Source organism: Chaetodon auriga, chromosome 6 (genome assembly GCF_051107435.1).
Source record: "Chaetodon auriga isolate fChaAug3 chromosome 6, fChaAug3.hap1, whole genome shotgun sequence".
In the NCBI taxonomy this organism is placed as follows: domain Eukaryota; kingdom Metazoa; phylum Chordata; class Actinopteri; order Chaetodontiformes; family Chaetodontidae; genus Chaetodon; species Chaetodon auriga.
Window position 1 is genome coordinate 19,013,225 of NC_135079.1, and position 16,728 is coordinate 19,029,952.

Consider the following 16,728-nt stretch of genomic DNA (forward strand, 5'->3'; position numbering starts at 1 on the left):
GAAGCGGTATGTCGACGGTTGTATCAACCAATCAGCTAATGTGCAGACTTGATATTAATGGCGACAGCAAAACAATAGCACGTTGGTAGTTGACAGAGTACAGATTTTGAAACGGTCCCCTCACTTTTGTTGTTTTAATCCATCAGGACGTGGACTCAGGCCTTTTGCGTCGTCAAATTTTCGACTTAGCTGTAATAACCGCTGATATAAACTTTATATGATAATGATAAAACTGAGAAAACAGTAGTCATCAAGTGATGAAGAAACAAAGGTTTGGTCTACGTTACTTCTAGTCATTCTTCTGTTGATGAAATCATTGCAGTCCATATCTGTTGTTCCCTCTTACTTTCTCTTTAAAACATAGATCAACAACGCCTCCTGGTGTCTGAAAATCAACAGTGCAATATGTTATGTGTCCCACAGCAACAACAGTGGATCATGCAGTGATCAATGATTGTTCTTCAGGCACATACACTACTCATAAAAAAGTTAGGAATACTCGGCTTTCAGGTGAAATTTTAGGATGAACCTAAAATGCACTATAACCTTTGCAGGTGAACTTAATTTGACCTTCTCTAAACTTTTGAATGCATACATCCAACTGTTCAATGTTTCAGTACTTTTTACGCAACTTGCTGCTCTCTAATAAAGACCTGAACGGCAAAATTCAGTATTTGATCCATGAATTGACCAATAAATTTCCTGGTTCAATTAGAATTGGTATTTAAACAGTCCTCTTCATCATGCTGTTCACATTTTGACATCATGAGACCAAGACGACGTCTAAAAATTGATCAACAGTACCTCGCCATTGTGAGGCTCCAAATAGGATGTTCACAGAGGGAAGTGGCCACTGAGCTTAGAGTGTCACAGAGTGTCATCAACAGGTTGCAACAGAGGTACAGAGAGACTGAAAGAGTCACAGAAAGGACGTCCTTTGGCCACATCCCAAACTGACGACCATGTCGCATCATTAGGGAACGGCTGCTGGAGACTGGGGTACCTCAAATGGAGTGGCCTGCACTTTCTCCAGACCTGAATCCCATAGAAAACCAATGAGATCAGCTGAGTCTCTGTGTAGAGGCTTGTAACTCTGTGCCCCAGAACCTCAATGACCTGAGGGCCGCCCTTCAAGAAGGGTGGGATGCCAGGCCTCAGCAGACAATAAATCGACTTGTGAACAGCATGAGACGTGGTTGTCAAGCTGTAATTGATGCTCAAGGGCACATGACAAGTTATTGAGACATTGACATTTTTTGTTGTGGTATACCCACCACTGTTGTTGGCTTTTGTATCAATAAATTTCTTGAGATGAGGAAATCACCATTGCATTCTTCTACTTAAATGTCCTACTTTCGTGATATAATATCACTGTAGCATGAACTTTTTACATTTTCCATAAATTTCACGCTAAAGCCAAATATCCATAACTTTTTGTGAGTAGTGTAAAAGCAGAGCAAGGGGAAATAGCCTTTATTTAGTCAGCAAATTGGTTTGAAACAGCAACCGGATCTCACTCCACATTTTCAGGGCGGGATTAATAAAGACAGATTGATTACACCCCGGGCCTGTAGGCGACTGTGAAACCAGATAAGTGTGTTATCCAGCTGTTTTTGAGATTAACTCAGATCTTCTGGTAGCTAACCTTTCTGTCAACATGTCAGAATGTTGACATTTTGACCTTTTTGTTTTTCTAAACTGGTTTGAAATTCATCTGGTATTGTCATCATAGCAACAAGCCCATCAGTCTAAACCTGCTAAAGTGCAGCTTTTTGCCAATTAGCTGGGTCACAACCACAAAAATTTACTGTGAAAACCATGCATGAACCCATTTTTGCTTTCTTAGATTCATAATCAAATGGTGTTGATGTAATCATGATTTTAAATGAGACATTCAGGTTATTGTAAAATCACAATAATCTGTTGGTAATCATTGTTATTAATATTTCACAACGAAGGGTTATGCATGATAAAATAAAAAAAGAAAATAGATTAAAGTTTGTAAAACAAAAAGAACCAAGCCAAATGCAGTTTGAGTTTCTGATTGTTAGACCAGTGGAGCCACAACATATGGCATTTAAACATTTTAGAGGTAAATTGAAAAACAATGTTTTTTTGTTTTTGTTTTGTACAGTAAAAACCAAGTAGCAAAAACAGATCAACAAAAGAAAAGGTGCAAATTGTGCAGGTTTAGAAACCCCCTGGAGGCTCATAGGAGTAGGGGCACCAGTGGATTTGGACCTTTTACTGCAAATAAAATGAACACGACTCTACCTGAGTTTCATCAGTCAGGACTTAAAAGAAACTTGTGTGTGAGACCTGAAAAAAATTGACCCCTGTGTATTATACCACATGTAATAATGTAATAACAGAGGTCCATCCATTAATTCTCCTGCTGAAGAAACCAGCTGGTCTGAAGCCGGTATCACGCTGGTTCTGCTGGTCACCCAGCTGTACCAGTTTAGTCAGGCTGGTCAACCAGCTTTGACAAGTTAATATGACGCAGATCTTGTTGGCCAAGGATAAATGCCTGAAACATCTTGTAGAACCTCAAGCAAGTCCAGTTGCCTTCTCAACACCTAGAAGTACCATGACCCGGGTGAATGAGAGTCTTTCCAATTCATGCTCACTGTCATTTCCCGTCCTCTTCTTAAACTGCCTGTTCTACGAGCCATTTGAGGAAAGTTGGTGCACAGAAGTCAAGTTGTATTACTATTACTGGTATATAAAAACATTGCTTTGTTTTTCTCCAAATTTCTATAATCTACATGAATCCAAAAATCCAAAAGTTTTCACACACACACACACACACACACACACACACACACACACACACACACACACACACACACACACACACACACAGAGGTGGAAATACTTCACTTGGTATCAAGGGTTGATGGAAATGTAGTGGGAGAGTGGAAATGTTCTGTGTGGACAGAAAAGAGATAAACATGTTTTATGTCTGGAATTATATCTGGAATGGAATGTGGGAGGTGGTGTATCAAAAGCGTTATGTGCAGTCAAGGGCATTGATGGGATAAGAGAAATTCCTTTCTGATTCTGTGTCAGCAGCTTCCCAGGACCAGCTTGGTTCTGTTGTACCTGCTTTAAGGCAATAAAACCTATTTTAAAGACTGTTGGTCCATTTACAAATTGTGTGGTTAGGGGTCTGCTGATTCCACCTGGCCCCGGTGAGGATTTCTACTCCAATGGTCTTGGTTAAGATTAGGTTGGCATCAGAAAAGTTCTGGATCAATTATTGGTGTCTTCATCAAGAGTTCCAGAAATCGTCTACACAAGGTCTTCAAAGTTTGACGTGACACACAAAACACTCTTCTTCTCAGGTCTTCTTCAGCTCTTCATATACTCTAGAAGACTCCTCCTTTGATTTCTTCCCATTCCCAAGCAACAACAACCCATTCTTTTAAAATCCAGTTTGAGCCGCCTGTGCCACCATTAGATTTATCTTTGGGCTTTTATGGCAGATTACCAACGACCTCGCCAACTTTGTAAAATCAGTCAGCATTTTTCTGATCTGATTGTGGCAGACTGCCAATGACCTTGCATTTAAAAAAAAAAAAAAAAAAAAAACAGTCAGCAATTTTGTGTCATGCCTCAACAAGCCTGGATTTATTCTGAGCTTTGGTCAATTTGCCTTTATTCTCTACTTTTGCATTTTATAAACCTATGGGCTGAGATCACTCAGACTCACTCAACTCATACATGAATCTAATTTCAACATCATATTTTCCAGTGTTTTTCAGTAAAGTTCCAGTGTGGTCGCCTTTAACTTAAAATCCCACATCAGTACCACATGGTATGTGATCGCTACCATGTGTTTGACCGTGCAGTGAGTTCAGCTGATGGAGTGAGTGTCAGTGCTCTCTCATTGGATTTCTTGCTGGATTTGCCTTTGCAACATCAGACCAAATTCTCATAGGAGTTGATGCTTTTGGTTTACCACTGGCGCTATTCCAGTAAGAAACAACATTTGGGCAGGCTGGTTTGTTGTAGTAATACTCTGTAGGGACAGAACATCGTTTGATAACCTGTATGCTTGTATTTATACAATTTGCTGTTTTGTTTTGTTTTTTTTTAGTGTATATGAGAATCACACATTATCATTACATTGTTATATTAAACATACATTCAACAAATAATGCTGGATTAAGGGATACTTCAGTTGAAGGCAGGAACACGAGAGCTCAATTAAGGATTCATGATGCCCGGATCAATGGAAGCCATACAATACGCCTCAAAAACTGTAAACAGGTTCATTTATTTACATATCTGTCAAACAGTGAAAGTAAACAATACAACAACATCTTTGTCCTGCTCAGTTTGGGGGATGGTTTCAGATGAACTAAGACACATTTAGACAAGAGCCAGGACACAGGTCACTTTCCTGGATTCCATACATACAAGACAGCTCACATTGACCTACTCAGCTCTTGTAAATCAATTTAAATGTAGTTTTGTCATTTTATTTAATATTTAATGTAAGAAATATAAAAAAAATAGCACAGTACTTAAAAAACTGTGTCATATTGTGTGTTTCTTACAAAAATAAGCTGCAAATACTGTGTAACAATATTCTTAATGTAGAAAAATATGAAAATATAAATCTTTCACTGTAATATACAGTCCACAGTAAAGTTTTTGCATGAAATATTTTTTAAGACATGAGGAATGTAGTGGATGATTTAAAATGTGTAACAGCCACGTAAACAACTGATGATTGATATTCAGTAGTAACATCTTTGACCACTGTCTCTGTTGCCAAGGAACCTCTGCCTGTCATGTTACTTATCCAGGGAATGCTGTGTCTTCTCCATGTATTTCTTCTGAAATTTGTGGAAGCATTTGGAGGTCTTAGGGATGCAAGGCAAACGTAGAGGACAATACTTCTCTGGATTTTGATCCCATGTATCTACCGTGGAGTTCAGTCATACTAATCAGGTAAAACTGTATAGTCGTTTCCAGAAGAATAACAAAGCAATAAAAAGTATGAAGAATTCGTCCATGTTTTACTTGTGTTTGTAACCTTTTTCTGTCATGGCAGTTATGTTGGGCTGCTTGTGTTTCACTTCAACAAGGGCACTCTTATCTGAAAAAAGAACAACAACAAAATAAGGCTTAGTTGAAAAAGGAATCATTCTGTGATGAGTCTGTTCATGCATGACATGACCAGTCTAGATAAATACGAAGTTTCCTTCTGGGCACCACCATCAGCACTATGTTGTCGAATAAGCTAATCCTTTTTGACATATACTCAATTGAAAACAGTACAAATACAATTAATTCGATGTTGTATCACATCAACTTAATTGTTTTTTGGTAATATATTCTTATTTTGAATTTGATGCCAGCAACACATTTCAAACAAGTTGGGACAGGAGCAACAAATCATGGATTTTGACCAGGCCTTTTTAATCCCCCTCTTGCAAGTCCCAGCTTTCTGGAAGAGTAATACTAAAACTGCTGCACCACCTCTAAAATCTCAATATTATGACTTACTTGCAGCATGATCATTGGTGTTCTGTCTCCCATTGGATATTTCTTTGAAGTTGAAGGTTTTGGGTAACACTGTGAAGCTCAGGACATAATTGTCTTGGAGGGGAATGACAGCTTGGCTTCCATTTTCAGTGCTGCTTCTCTCTTGATCAGCAGGCTGTTTGAGTGTGACCGCATCTTTCTTTGTCCTCTCCTCTCTGGGTTTGAGTCCATTAGAGAGGGTCCTCCTCCTCAGACTTGGGCAGCGCTGCGTATGTTGTTTCCAGATCCTCCTTTCAGAAGAAACTGGCAGCTCCTCATTGTTGGTGGTGCCAACAGTTTGAGCTTTCTTCAGGCTCACCACTGATAAAGACCCAATGATTCGCTTATGTGATTTCACTTTGTTTCTGCACCTAATTTTAGTTGGTGGAAAACTTCTCCTTTTTCCTTGAATCCATCGTTTGAGTGAATATTTCCCTGCTGGGACAGTTTCACAAGGCTTTCTCGGTGGACTGAGAATCATCGTGAGAACCTCTGGAGGTCTTGGTAATCCATAAGATGCAGCCTCTGAAGATGAAAGGTGTTTCTTTTTGCTGCCTTTTAAAAAGCATGTGTCTTGTGGTGCTGAGCCAAACAGTACCAGTTGTGCAGTTCTAGTGTTTGAGGCTAAAGGTTCAATTTTCGTGGTATCAATTAGAACCTTCCTACGTGTTGAAGGCTGTGAATCCACATCGGCAGAGGGTTTGCATTTGTTTGATTTAAGGGATGGAAAAAATCTATCATGATTGCTTAATCTCTTCCGCTTTCTTTCAACTGTTTCATGTCTACCACTGAGGCTGAAAGTTGTCTGCAGGGCAGCCATTGTACTAATTTGAGCTTGTTCTTCTTCAGGTTCCAATGATAACACTGCCTCATCTGTACATGTCAACTGAGTCTGGCCACCAAGCTCTGAAATCTGGCTTGCAACTTCACTTTCACTGCTGGGGAGATTTTCACTTTCTTTGCCACTACTGACTGAAGCACAGGACTGCGTACCTCCTTCAGATTTAAACTGGCCACGTATACAATACACTTCAGAGTCAGTTTTGTGATCACTGTCAGTTAAGGCGGTGGTTTGAGTGAGTTTATTGCATAGCTCAGGTCGACTAGATGTCATGACATCTATAGCTTTGGGTTGCACACCCTCCACAGAGCTATTCATGATTCTCTCTGACTGACTGTCCGTGTCCTTACTTTGTGGCATCTTGCCTTGTACTTGCTCAAAGATACGTTTAGCCTCTTCTGGAGGCAACACTTGGATTTCAAATGAGTAATATGGGTCACTGGAATCGGGGCTGTCTGTTTCATTAGGAAAGGCAGCTTGTGTTGAAGTCAAGTCAATAGTGGAGGCTTGTTTTTCTTCACCAATGTCAACTGATTCCAGCTCTGTTTGTGACAAGCCCTTGTTTGGTACCTCACTTAGAATTAATGCAAGATTGCTGTTGGCTGTCCTGACCTGATCTGGTAGGCTATCAATCATGTGAAGACGATGGGACAAAGAAACAGGGAAGCCAAACTCTTTATCAATGTCATCTAACTGCTCATTGACATTCAACCATGAGGATTTGTAAGGAAGTTCTGAGTAAGCTGCATTATGTTCGAGGACATGGTAGTTGTTGAGTTGCTTCCCAAAGCTGGGCTTCACTTGTGATAGGATGACAGAGTCTGATGTTACATGTTCACTGCAGAATGCTGTAGTATCAGCCATTACATATTTGTACCAGCCTGTCTTGAGCTTACATGCCAAGTTTTTAACGTTACTATTCCAAAACAGGCTTACTAATTTGTTTGCAGAATCAAACTTCATACAATTCATTCTGAGCTTCATCTGAGCTTTTTCATTATCCTGTATCAACTTCCTTAATGTGGCAGCTGTCCATGGGATTGTCGGAACTGAGGAAAGCTCAAAGGCCTTTGGATCAGTTGGATCCTCACTTTGGTCCTTATCACCACTTTGGCTAACTGGCACTTCAGAGGTTGATTGTTGAGCACTTGGTGCAACATGCTGGTCTACTTGCATGTTAATAACTGGTTCAGATCCTGTGTCGTCTGTGCATAACTGTTGTGACATGTCCTGATGCACATCTGAATCTGAAGATGACATTAAAGTACCATCATTGGATGCTGCTGAATGGCTGATTGATTTATTGGACCTTATTTGATTTGGATTTTCTTGGTAAAGATCAGATCCTTCCCTCAAATGTGGAGCCTTTTTGTTATTTGCCACAGCTGTTGAAATAAATAATTCCTGAAGGTTACTTGACGATTCATCTGTTGCAGTATGCTCAGCCGACTGACTTATCTTGTCAGAAGAAGTTTGCTTGCTGGAAACCTGGTAGCTTTCCTGTGACAATGGCTGCACAACAGCAACAGCTCTCGTGCCTGTGTGACCAGGAGATGAGTGAATGGAGGTGTCATTTGCCTTGACTGATAAAAGCTTTTCTAGTATATCAAGCATTTCACAATGGTTTGTTACAGATGATTCAGTCTTATCTCTCTGTGGTGAAATGTTCTCTGACAGTTTCATCAATTGAGATGCATCATTTAATGATCCAACTTGATTCTGTTCTGAAACCACGTTACTTCTAGGAAAAACTACATTGCCTACGTTACCTCCATTTCCACTTCCCTCTGCTGTTGCTCTGACACAGAAGACATTTGGTACAGAGCATTGCTGTGGGACATCCAAAGTGTGCCGTGTTCTTGACATAACACTGTGGGTAGTTTTTTGCAAAGATAGTTCAGAATTGAGTGGTAAGGATTGGGAGGCATTTGAGTTGTAGCTGTCAGTGACAGTCGATGTCACCGGTTGCATATTTTCATTTGAGTCTGTCATTTTGACATCACACATAAATTGTTTCCCTCTGTATGATGAACTAGTGTAGACTGGAGAACAACCATCTGAGCCATCACTGAATGACTTGCACGGATTGTCCACAATTCTTGCAATCATCTGGGGGCTGAGCATTTGTTCTTGTGTATTAGCAGGATTAAGGGGAAGCTTGTTTGTTTTTGACAGGAAACGGCGGGTGGCCTCTTTTCTCTTGTTATGTATTGAGTTGAGATAAAAAGGATATTGTTGAGTTTTTGGACCTGTGCTGGAAACATGCAAAATCTGTTCACTTGATGATGAGCTTGTAGTGATGCTTTTGTTTCTGAAAGACTGAGCACTCTGTCTGTTGTATGCAGTGGTAGACACTAATGTGCTGGTGCAAACCACTTGTTCATATGGAAGTGAGGTAGCTGTTGTTGTGTATGCTGAAATGGGTTTAGTCGACTCTCCATTTCCATTTTGAAGCAAGTTTTTCAGGACACTACAACGTTGGAGATCAGGTGCAACATTCCCATATTGTGTCCTTCCTGATTGCTTCCCATGTACTATACCCTGCTGGCTCCAGTGCACTGACGTGTCTTGCAGAGGGTATGTGGACTTTGCCCTCATCATGTTGGATGGACTCTGGGTCGATGGACTGATTGATCCAGAATTACGATAACAATTTTGCTGAGAGGTAACACGAAGTCCATTAGTGAGCAGCAAAAGAGGGTTTTCACTTTGAGTATTTGCGAATGAGTTTTGCAGATTGCCCTGTAACACTCTGTTATAATAAGTGTTAGTCTCCCCTTCAGCTAGCTGGTGAGAAGAAATTGCTTGATGAGGAACTGCTAAGGTCTGAAAATTTGACATGTGTCCATTAGAGTAAGCTCCATCATAAAAGTTGTAATGAGCACTTTGTGGTGGTTGTACACCTGTGTTTGATGTCCCGTGCTGCCATGAGTTACTTGCTGTCCCATCTTGCTGATTCCACATTGAGTCATGGGTAACGTGAGAGGCAGCTTGTGAGAATTGGGTGGGTGGTCCAACCTGTAGGTACTTCCCATTTATCCATGCACAAGACTGCATTTTTGTCCTCCGTTAAGCCTTGTAGTCAGTTGAAGAGGCAACTTTCCTGAAAGAGAAATTCAAAACTGTAAGTATTTTAAAACACTAATTTAAAGAGTGACAAATAACTATGGGGTACCCTATTATCACCCTAACCCACCAAAAACCTGATCGCAGACGATAAAGTTGTGCTGACAGCCCCTTGACACCAAAAATACTTTCGACTGTTCTGTGGCTCCATAGAAGAATGTAATGTAAAAAATCCTGCAGATCTCATGCCTCTACCAAATGACGGACAGTAACATGAATGTATAACAGAGGCTGAAACATTATCTAAATTACGACCTGACATGAGTACAACCCCATTCATTGACCCTGATATAACAGTTTTTGTTGATGTTCCTGCTATAGGGACCAAGATGGTTTGAAAACAAGATATGTTGTCATTCAGCAACACAACACAGAAATAGTGATAAGGGAAGCTGAACAATGTCCTCAGGTGTGCAGCCTACAGAGAAGATAATACATTAATAACAAGAGGAAACAATGCAGCTGATGAAGAGGCGAAACGCGCAGCTAATGCCTCCCCTAAAGCAATTATGACACAAATGGCATTAGAGGTGACAAATTAAGTTACACCAGGTGACTTTGCGCTCTGTAAAATTCAGCACCGAAGCTTGAACGACAGTTACAGGAAGAGACAGGGGTGTCAGATGTAATATCTAAATGCAAAGTCTATCTTAAAAGCAATGTCCAGAAAGGGTAACTACCCGTCTGGTACAAATACCAATACCAGAAGACCCATTCAAACACATAACAATGGACTGTGGACATGATCAAGCCAAGACAATGATAGAGATACATGCTGGTAGTTTAGGGCCGCTTCAGCAGATAAGTAGAAGCAATACCTGCCAGACATAAAAAGGCAGAAACGGTTATAAAATTCCTATGTAGAGAGGTCATTGCCAGATTTGGATGACAGATTTCTGATGACAAGATTTGACAGTGTTTTTGGATGAAACAGTGACAGGTCTCCTCCAGAAACAAGGAATCAAACAGAGATCGGGATGTGTGTATCACCCCCAGTCACAAGGAATGGTTGTTTTAGAATGATTTACAGGTGAACACTATTATTTAATCCTAAGAGAAAAAAATCATTAATTAACGGTTGCGTGCGATGGACTCATCTGCTTCTCGCTATGGTCAACCACAGAGTTTAAATGATTAATTTTCAATCACACTTTAACATTGTTCACAGCATATATGTTGGCACAAATATACATGCATCAGACACATTTCGTTGATTAATGGCAACATTCTTCAATACTCATACTAACATGATAACTAATAGTATAACTAACTAATAGAACAAAGAAACAAGTAACGGCAGATTATATTTGGTGAATTAAGCACTGCTAATTATAACTGTCTCATGCTGTAGTCATAGTTTTGTCATGTTTGTAGAAACATGGGAAAAGCATTGATACCATACAAATTGTGAGTTTAGTGCTGTGGGAACATCCGAAGTTGAATCAAACATATAGTTTGCATTATCCTGATGTGGCAGAAAAGAAAGCACACAGACACACAAAACAGTTTGCTCCAGGAATGTCTGATTTACAACTTGTCAGTGTTATCTGATTCTTGAGGCCTCTGAGACCTGTTAATTGTCAACCCTGATGGTTTTAATGCCTTCAACTGGTGTGGAGCTGGAAGAAAGCATTAGCATCTCCATGAAAACAGTTTAACTGATAGGTAACCCTTTGTAGTTGAAATGTCTTTTCTTCCCAGCTCGCCTGAAGGAATGCAGGGGTTAGAAGCAGGTCTCTTGTTCTCCTACACATACTAGGACCGAGTGAGAAAAAGTCCTTTTACTCAGTTCTTATGTGTGTTAGGGGAATAGGGATCTCAACCTCTTTTGACAATGAAATACAGTTTTACCACTGTTAATTTTTCAACCTAATAATTCCCTAAATCAGACACTCTATCTATATGTTTTATGGATAGAGGACATGTGTCAGGATTTATTGTCCCTGCATCAAAAACAGCAGCGATCACAAAATGGCATAAAGTGTATCCAATGTGCGCTGATATGAACTCCATCTTTAAATTTACAGTCCATAATGCAGAGACAAATGCATGGGGTAATTTAGCATTGGTGTTACTGCACGGTTTGCCAGCAAAGTGCAAAGTAAGCGACAGCTGGCATGAAGGAACACTGGAAACACACGGAGAAACTGATGACCACATTATCTTGTCCTGTGAGACTGCCAAGGGGGCTTCATTAGCATTCTATGTCAAAGCTGTTTTGTAACTAACATTTAAGTCATTTTCTTACTATGGAATGGAAATCTTCATCAGAGCAAGATGGGTTCTGACTCCTCGCCTGACAATGTGTAAATCCAATACGCACTAACAGTCTCTAGAGTTCAATGTAGAATAGGTTTTATTGCCTTAAAGCAGATACAACAAAACAAAGCTGGTCTCAAGTAGCAACTGAATCATCAACAGAAATCACACACAGTTATACTCTAACTCTTCAGCTGGGCAGAAAAGGAATACAATGTTTCTGCTAATGCCTGGGCGTTTTGCCCTCAGGGAGGACAAGCTTCAGCCTCAGGGTGTTACAGGGCTTGAAGTGAACAGGGATGCCGAGTATATTGAAAATCCTCATTTTTCAAGCGGGGCTGTGTAGTGTATGCAGTGCAGTGCAGTGCGGTGCGGTGAGGAATGCACAGACTTGTCACTGGGGAAACAAAGCAGATGCTTCATAAGTGCATGACACAGCACAGGAGAGCCAACCCTCATGTCAAGACTCAGCTGTCCACAAGGGGAAAGGGACATTCTTTTCAGGACAATATACAGATTTTGGCCATTGAAGGCCGATGGATTGAAAGAGGAGTAAAAGAAACCATCCATGTCAAACTGGAAAGCCACTGCATACGAACCGAACCAGGGTTCACTTGCAAGCAAACCGAGAGTTCGCTTGTTTGGTCCGCACCAGAGTTCGGATGAGCTTTCACACCTGCCCAAACGAAGCGGACTATCCGAGGAAACAAACTTATCAGACACTTACAATGCAGGCCTAAGATCTCTCCCCAGGCATCATAACAGCCATTCATACCATCCAATGAGTCACGACGGGCAGGTGTGTCAATGCCCCACCCATTCTCACCAATCAACAGCTATTAAACAATCACACCTTGAATCGCACGATAGCTCGTCGGAGCTATGATCCTGCAAGAGGACAGAGGCTTTTAAAAAAATTTAAATTAAAACGGTTAAGACATAATGGTGTAATCTGGGACACACTATTGCTGAATGAGCACTAACCAAGAATAGGAGGAGAATACTAAGGCAAGTCAACTGCCTAACAAATGCAGACCTTAGAGGTAAACTAGAGGAGGTCCCAGAGGTGTGGAAAAACCTGTACCAAACTGAACATAAGACAGAACACAGACCATTGCAACTGGTGTTTACTCTGTGCATTTCTGAACTATTCTCCTTACTGTCGCCAATGAAGTCTTTTGCTCTTCAGAATCCCGTCTCCAGCAGATTTTTCTTTGAACAATTGGTTGCAGCTGAATTTTTGGTCTGTTGTGGCATGAAACTTGGTTTCTTTCTACCACAACAATGGTTCTCAGTCCTCCTCTGTGATGTCAGGCTGCTCACATACTCCTCTTGACTTGGCTTGACTGTTTACATTTGTTTATCATCTGAAACTGCACAAATCTTTTGCTGTGAATACTCGTTTATATATGTTTATATCCTGTTTATATGAACCCCATTCTCTCCTTCTCTCTGAATCCCTCCTCTCTACTGCACACGTCCTGTTGCACACCAAACCATTAGATCGCAGGTGCAACTTTTATGTGTGCATGTCCTTTCTTTGGTAATTTTCCACGAATCTCTTGATCCCTGTCATGGATTGGTACAGGCCACTACAGCCTGCGTGAATTCCTCATTGCGGGGCATACGCGACTTCCTCTTTTGAGGGTGTGGAAAGTTACTGGCTTGATTGCATATCTGTGATAATAAATTGTTTTCAACTTGAACTTAGTTCAGCTTACAAAACCTTGTACTTGATTCTATCACTCTTATTCCCATGATTTCATTACATGTTTTAGTTACAATAACAGCATCTTAAATTTGATTATTGTTATTGTGTATGACATTACCATAACTAGGACTTGGTGATAAAAGTCCTTTTAATGACAGCGCTTATGTGTGTTAGGGGAATAGGGATCTCAACCTCGTTCGACACAATTTTGACTTATCACTTCGGCTACAATTTGTGCAAGAGCCTCCCTTTTGGTCTACTCCTGTCTCCTTAACTAGGGAGAACACAAATACCCCAAAGCCACAGAGCATGAAGCCCTCACATGGCCACACATTAACCCAGTGTTTCAGGCATCATCTGGAGATGAGATGATCATCTGGTCACTGTTACCATAGCAACCAATATCCTATAGCTCCAAATCTTAATGCTTTTAGATCAGGGAAATATTTAACTTATGTTTGATCTGTTCATGGAAATCATCAGATATTAACTGGTGATCACTGAATCACAATAACAATTGCGACAATGATATCTTTATATACGTTCTTGTAAATACGTTTTTTTTAAGCCAGGCCAGCCAAGTGTACTACAGAATATAATGGTCTCTTTCTGAGAGATGCTTCATACTGAGTGTAAGCCAGCTCTGCTTCAGCTGTTCTCTGCACTAGCAAGAAAGCGACGAAGACCAGTTGACCAACTGTATTCCAACAGATGTCGACAAACACACAGAGAGAGAGAGAGAGAGAGAGAGAGAGAGAGCGAGAGCGAGAGAGAGAGAGAGAGAGAGAGAGAGAGAGAGAGAGCGAGAGCGAGAGAGAGAGAGAGAGAGAGAGAGAGAGATGCAGCTGGTGTAGGTGCAGAGAGCTAGCAGCTGGTTCGCTGACAGACTACTAAATTACTCTATCAACACTAGCATCGAGCATTTGGCCGGTGACGTGCGCCGACCTGTGAAGTACTGTACAGTACAGCACATCACAACTAAACAAAGGCGCGGCCCCACCCTGTGGTGCCACTTGCTATTGCAGTAACATCACAATTACGGCTGTTTATAGTTCTTGTATTGAACTTTCTTTAGTTTTTTTTTTTTTGCCGTAATGCTTTCATCTTTTAACTTTCTCGTTTCACAGTTCCGGGACACGCTCTTCATGTGGTGAGCGGGGCGGTGCTGATTCTGGGTCGAACTTACTTTGAATCCCAAGGAGGTCCAACTTCCACTGTAGCGCTCGTAACATCCGGAGTCACAGTAGCTCCTCATATCTTTCCATTTTCTGACGTTTAATTATCCATACTTCGTCTGTTTAAACGTAATGTGGCACCCGGCGGGAAGAGAAGACCTCCTCACTGTCAGCCTGAAAGACGACTGGGAGCGAACCTGTCCTGCCTCTCCGCAGGTCGTCTCCCGTTGAGTGCATGACGTCACCCGCAGGAGGAGGACCCGTGCTCAGGCTCCGCTTTTACTTCTTTTGAATACAACGGTGCCTTTAACAGAGGAGTTGTGGAATAATTTTTTCGTAAAAGATAAGTGATTTGCTGAAGAAAATGTCTTGTAACAATGTTTTGCGCCATGCTGCGTGTTAGGGTCATGAAGTAATAACTCATGATCAGGGGTTTTCCTATGACTCATAGTCATGTGTTCTTCTCTGACTGTATATGATCTTTCTTCTAGTAAACTCACTGTAGCCTTAATTTATGATTCATAATAAAGGTGCATTTACATGAAAATATTATTCTTTTAAAAAAATATCATAAGTAACAGCCAAGAAATAACAGTGTCTGGAATTGACAATAACTGAGACACAACCGGAAAACCAGAACAAAGAGAGAAACTACTGGTGTAATTTGTCTAAAGAAGATTACAAAATAAAAAAGGACATGTCCCGAAGATGACCCAGCAGGGGGAAAGCGCCCACACTTCCCTTTTTAGGTGCTTCAAAGAAAAAAGTCATCTTACCTAATGGTGTATTACATCAGAAACTTATACAACGCCCAGGGGATGGACTATGGGTGTGGACAACCAGTCCCAACTGTATAAAAACCAAAGCACAAGACATTGTAGGTCAGAACTCTTCTGGTTGTTGTGTATGAATAATGCAGCGATGAAGTGAAGATGATGAAGAAGTTCTCCGCCGATACTGTCTTGTTCATATATAAAAAGGTTTATTAAAGCAAGTACAGCATCTCAGACAGCATGCTATGTCTGGGTGGTTTCAGCCAATAGAATCAACACACACATACAGGATCTCAGACTTGAATTATATAGGGGAGTTGTGTTCATACAACTAACACAGAAGGGTTGAAGAAGACCTAATATGGTTATGGCAGAGCATATACTGCAAAATAAGAGAAGGCCTAATACGGTCATGGCCTCTCAGTGTTTATGTTAAAGGTTTACATTATATATGGGTGGAAAGACTCCTCAAGCCCAGGAGGTAAGAGTTTCCTGCAGAAGAGCAGATACTACATGGTATACCTTGTGTGCATGTTGAGCAACTCTCTTTTTTTGTCGACATTAAAGACTTTGCTCTGACTCCTGCTGATGATTTTATTGAACACCAATGAGAAGATTTTCCTGAACAATTGAATACAGCTAAAAAATATTGTGGTGTATTGGAACCAAGGCCCCAAGGTTTTATCTATGCTCAATTGTTCAGGAAAATCTTCTCGTTGGTGTCCAACGAAATCATCAGCAGGAGTCAGAGTTCTGGGTAGCAAAGACTTTTATGCCGACATGTACACTAGATACACGAGAGGAGCTCTGATCTACTATGGCTACTGTGGACTGTGCTTGTCCACGCCTATTGTCCATCCCCTAAACATTGTATAAGTCTTGACGTAATACACCATTAGGTTATTTCCCAACATATATTTAGCAGATGACATTTCTTGTCTCTTATTACATTTCCCGTTTTAGATGCTTCCTAATTACTAGGTCATCCTTGGGGCATGTCGTCTTTTTATTTAATAATCTCCTTTAGACAAATTACACCAGTATTTTCTTTCCCTGGTCTAGTTTTCCAGTTTTGTCTAAGTTATTACCAGTGCCAGACACCATTATTTCTTGGCTGTTGCTTATGGTATTTTTTAAAATAATATTTTCATGCAAGTGCACTTAGGATTACATCAAGACTGCAGTGAGGTTACAAGGATAGAGTTCATAACACAGGGTCACCATGAGGCTACATGGACAATGGGGGCCACCTGATTTGAAATAGTCTCAACTAAAATATTCGAAAGTGAAAGTCTTGTCTCACAC

The 16,728-nt window shown here is 40.7% G+C and overlaps 1 long non-coding RNA gene across 1 annotated transcript; it reads right to left on the bottom strand.

The window, feature by feature from the left end:
• Positions 1 to 4,348: 4,348 nt before the first annotated feature.
• Positions 4,349 to 14,825, bottom strand: LOC143321714 (uncharacterized). The gene is made up of 3 exons (XR_013077235.1): positions 14,662 to 14,825; positions 5,521 to 9,482; positions 4,349 to 5,110 (listed from the first exon to the last, which is right to left on the bottom strand). It is a non-coding gene; the product is annotated as an uncharacterized LOC143321714 (long non-coding RNA).
• Between the last annotated feature and the right edge of the window lie 1,903 nt (positions 14,826 to 16,728).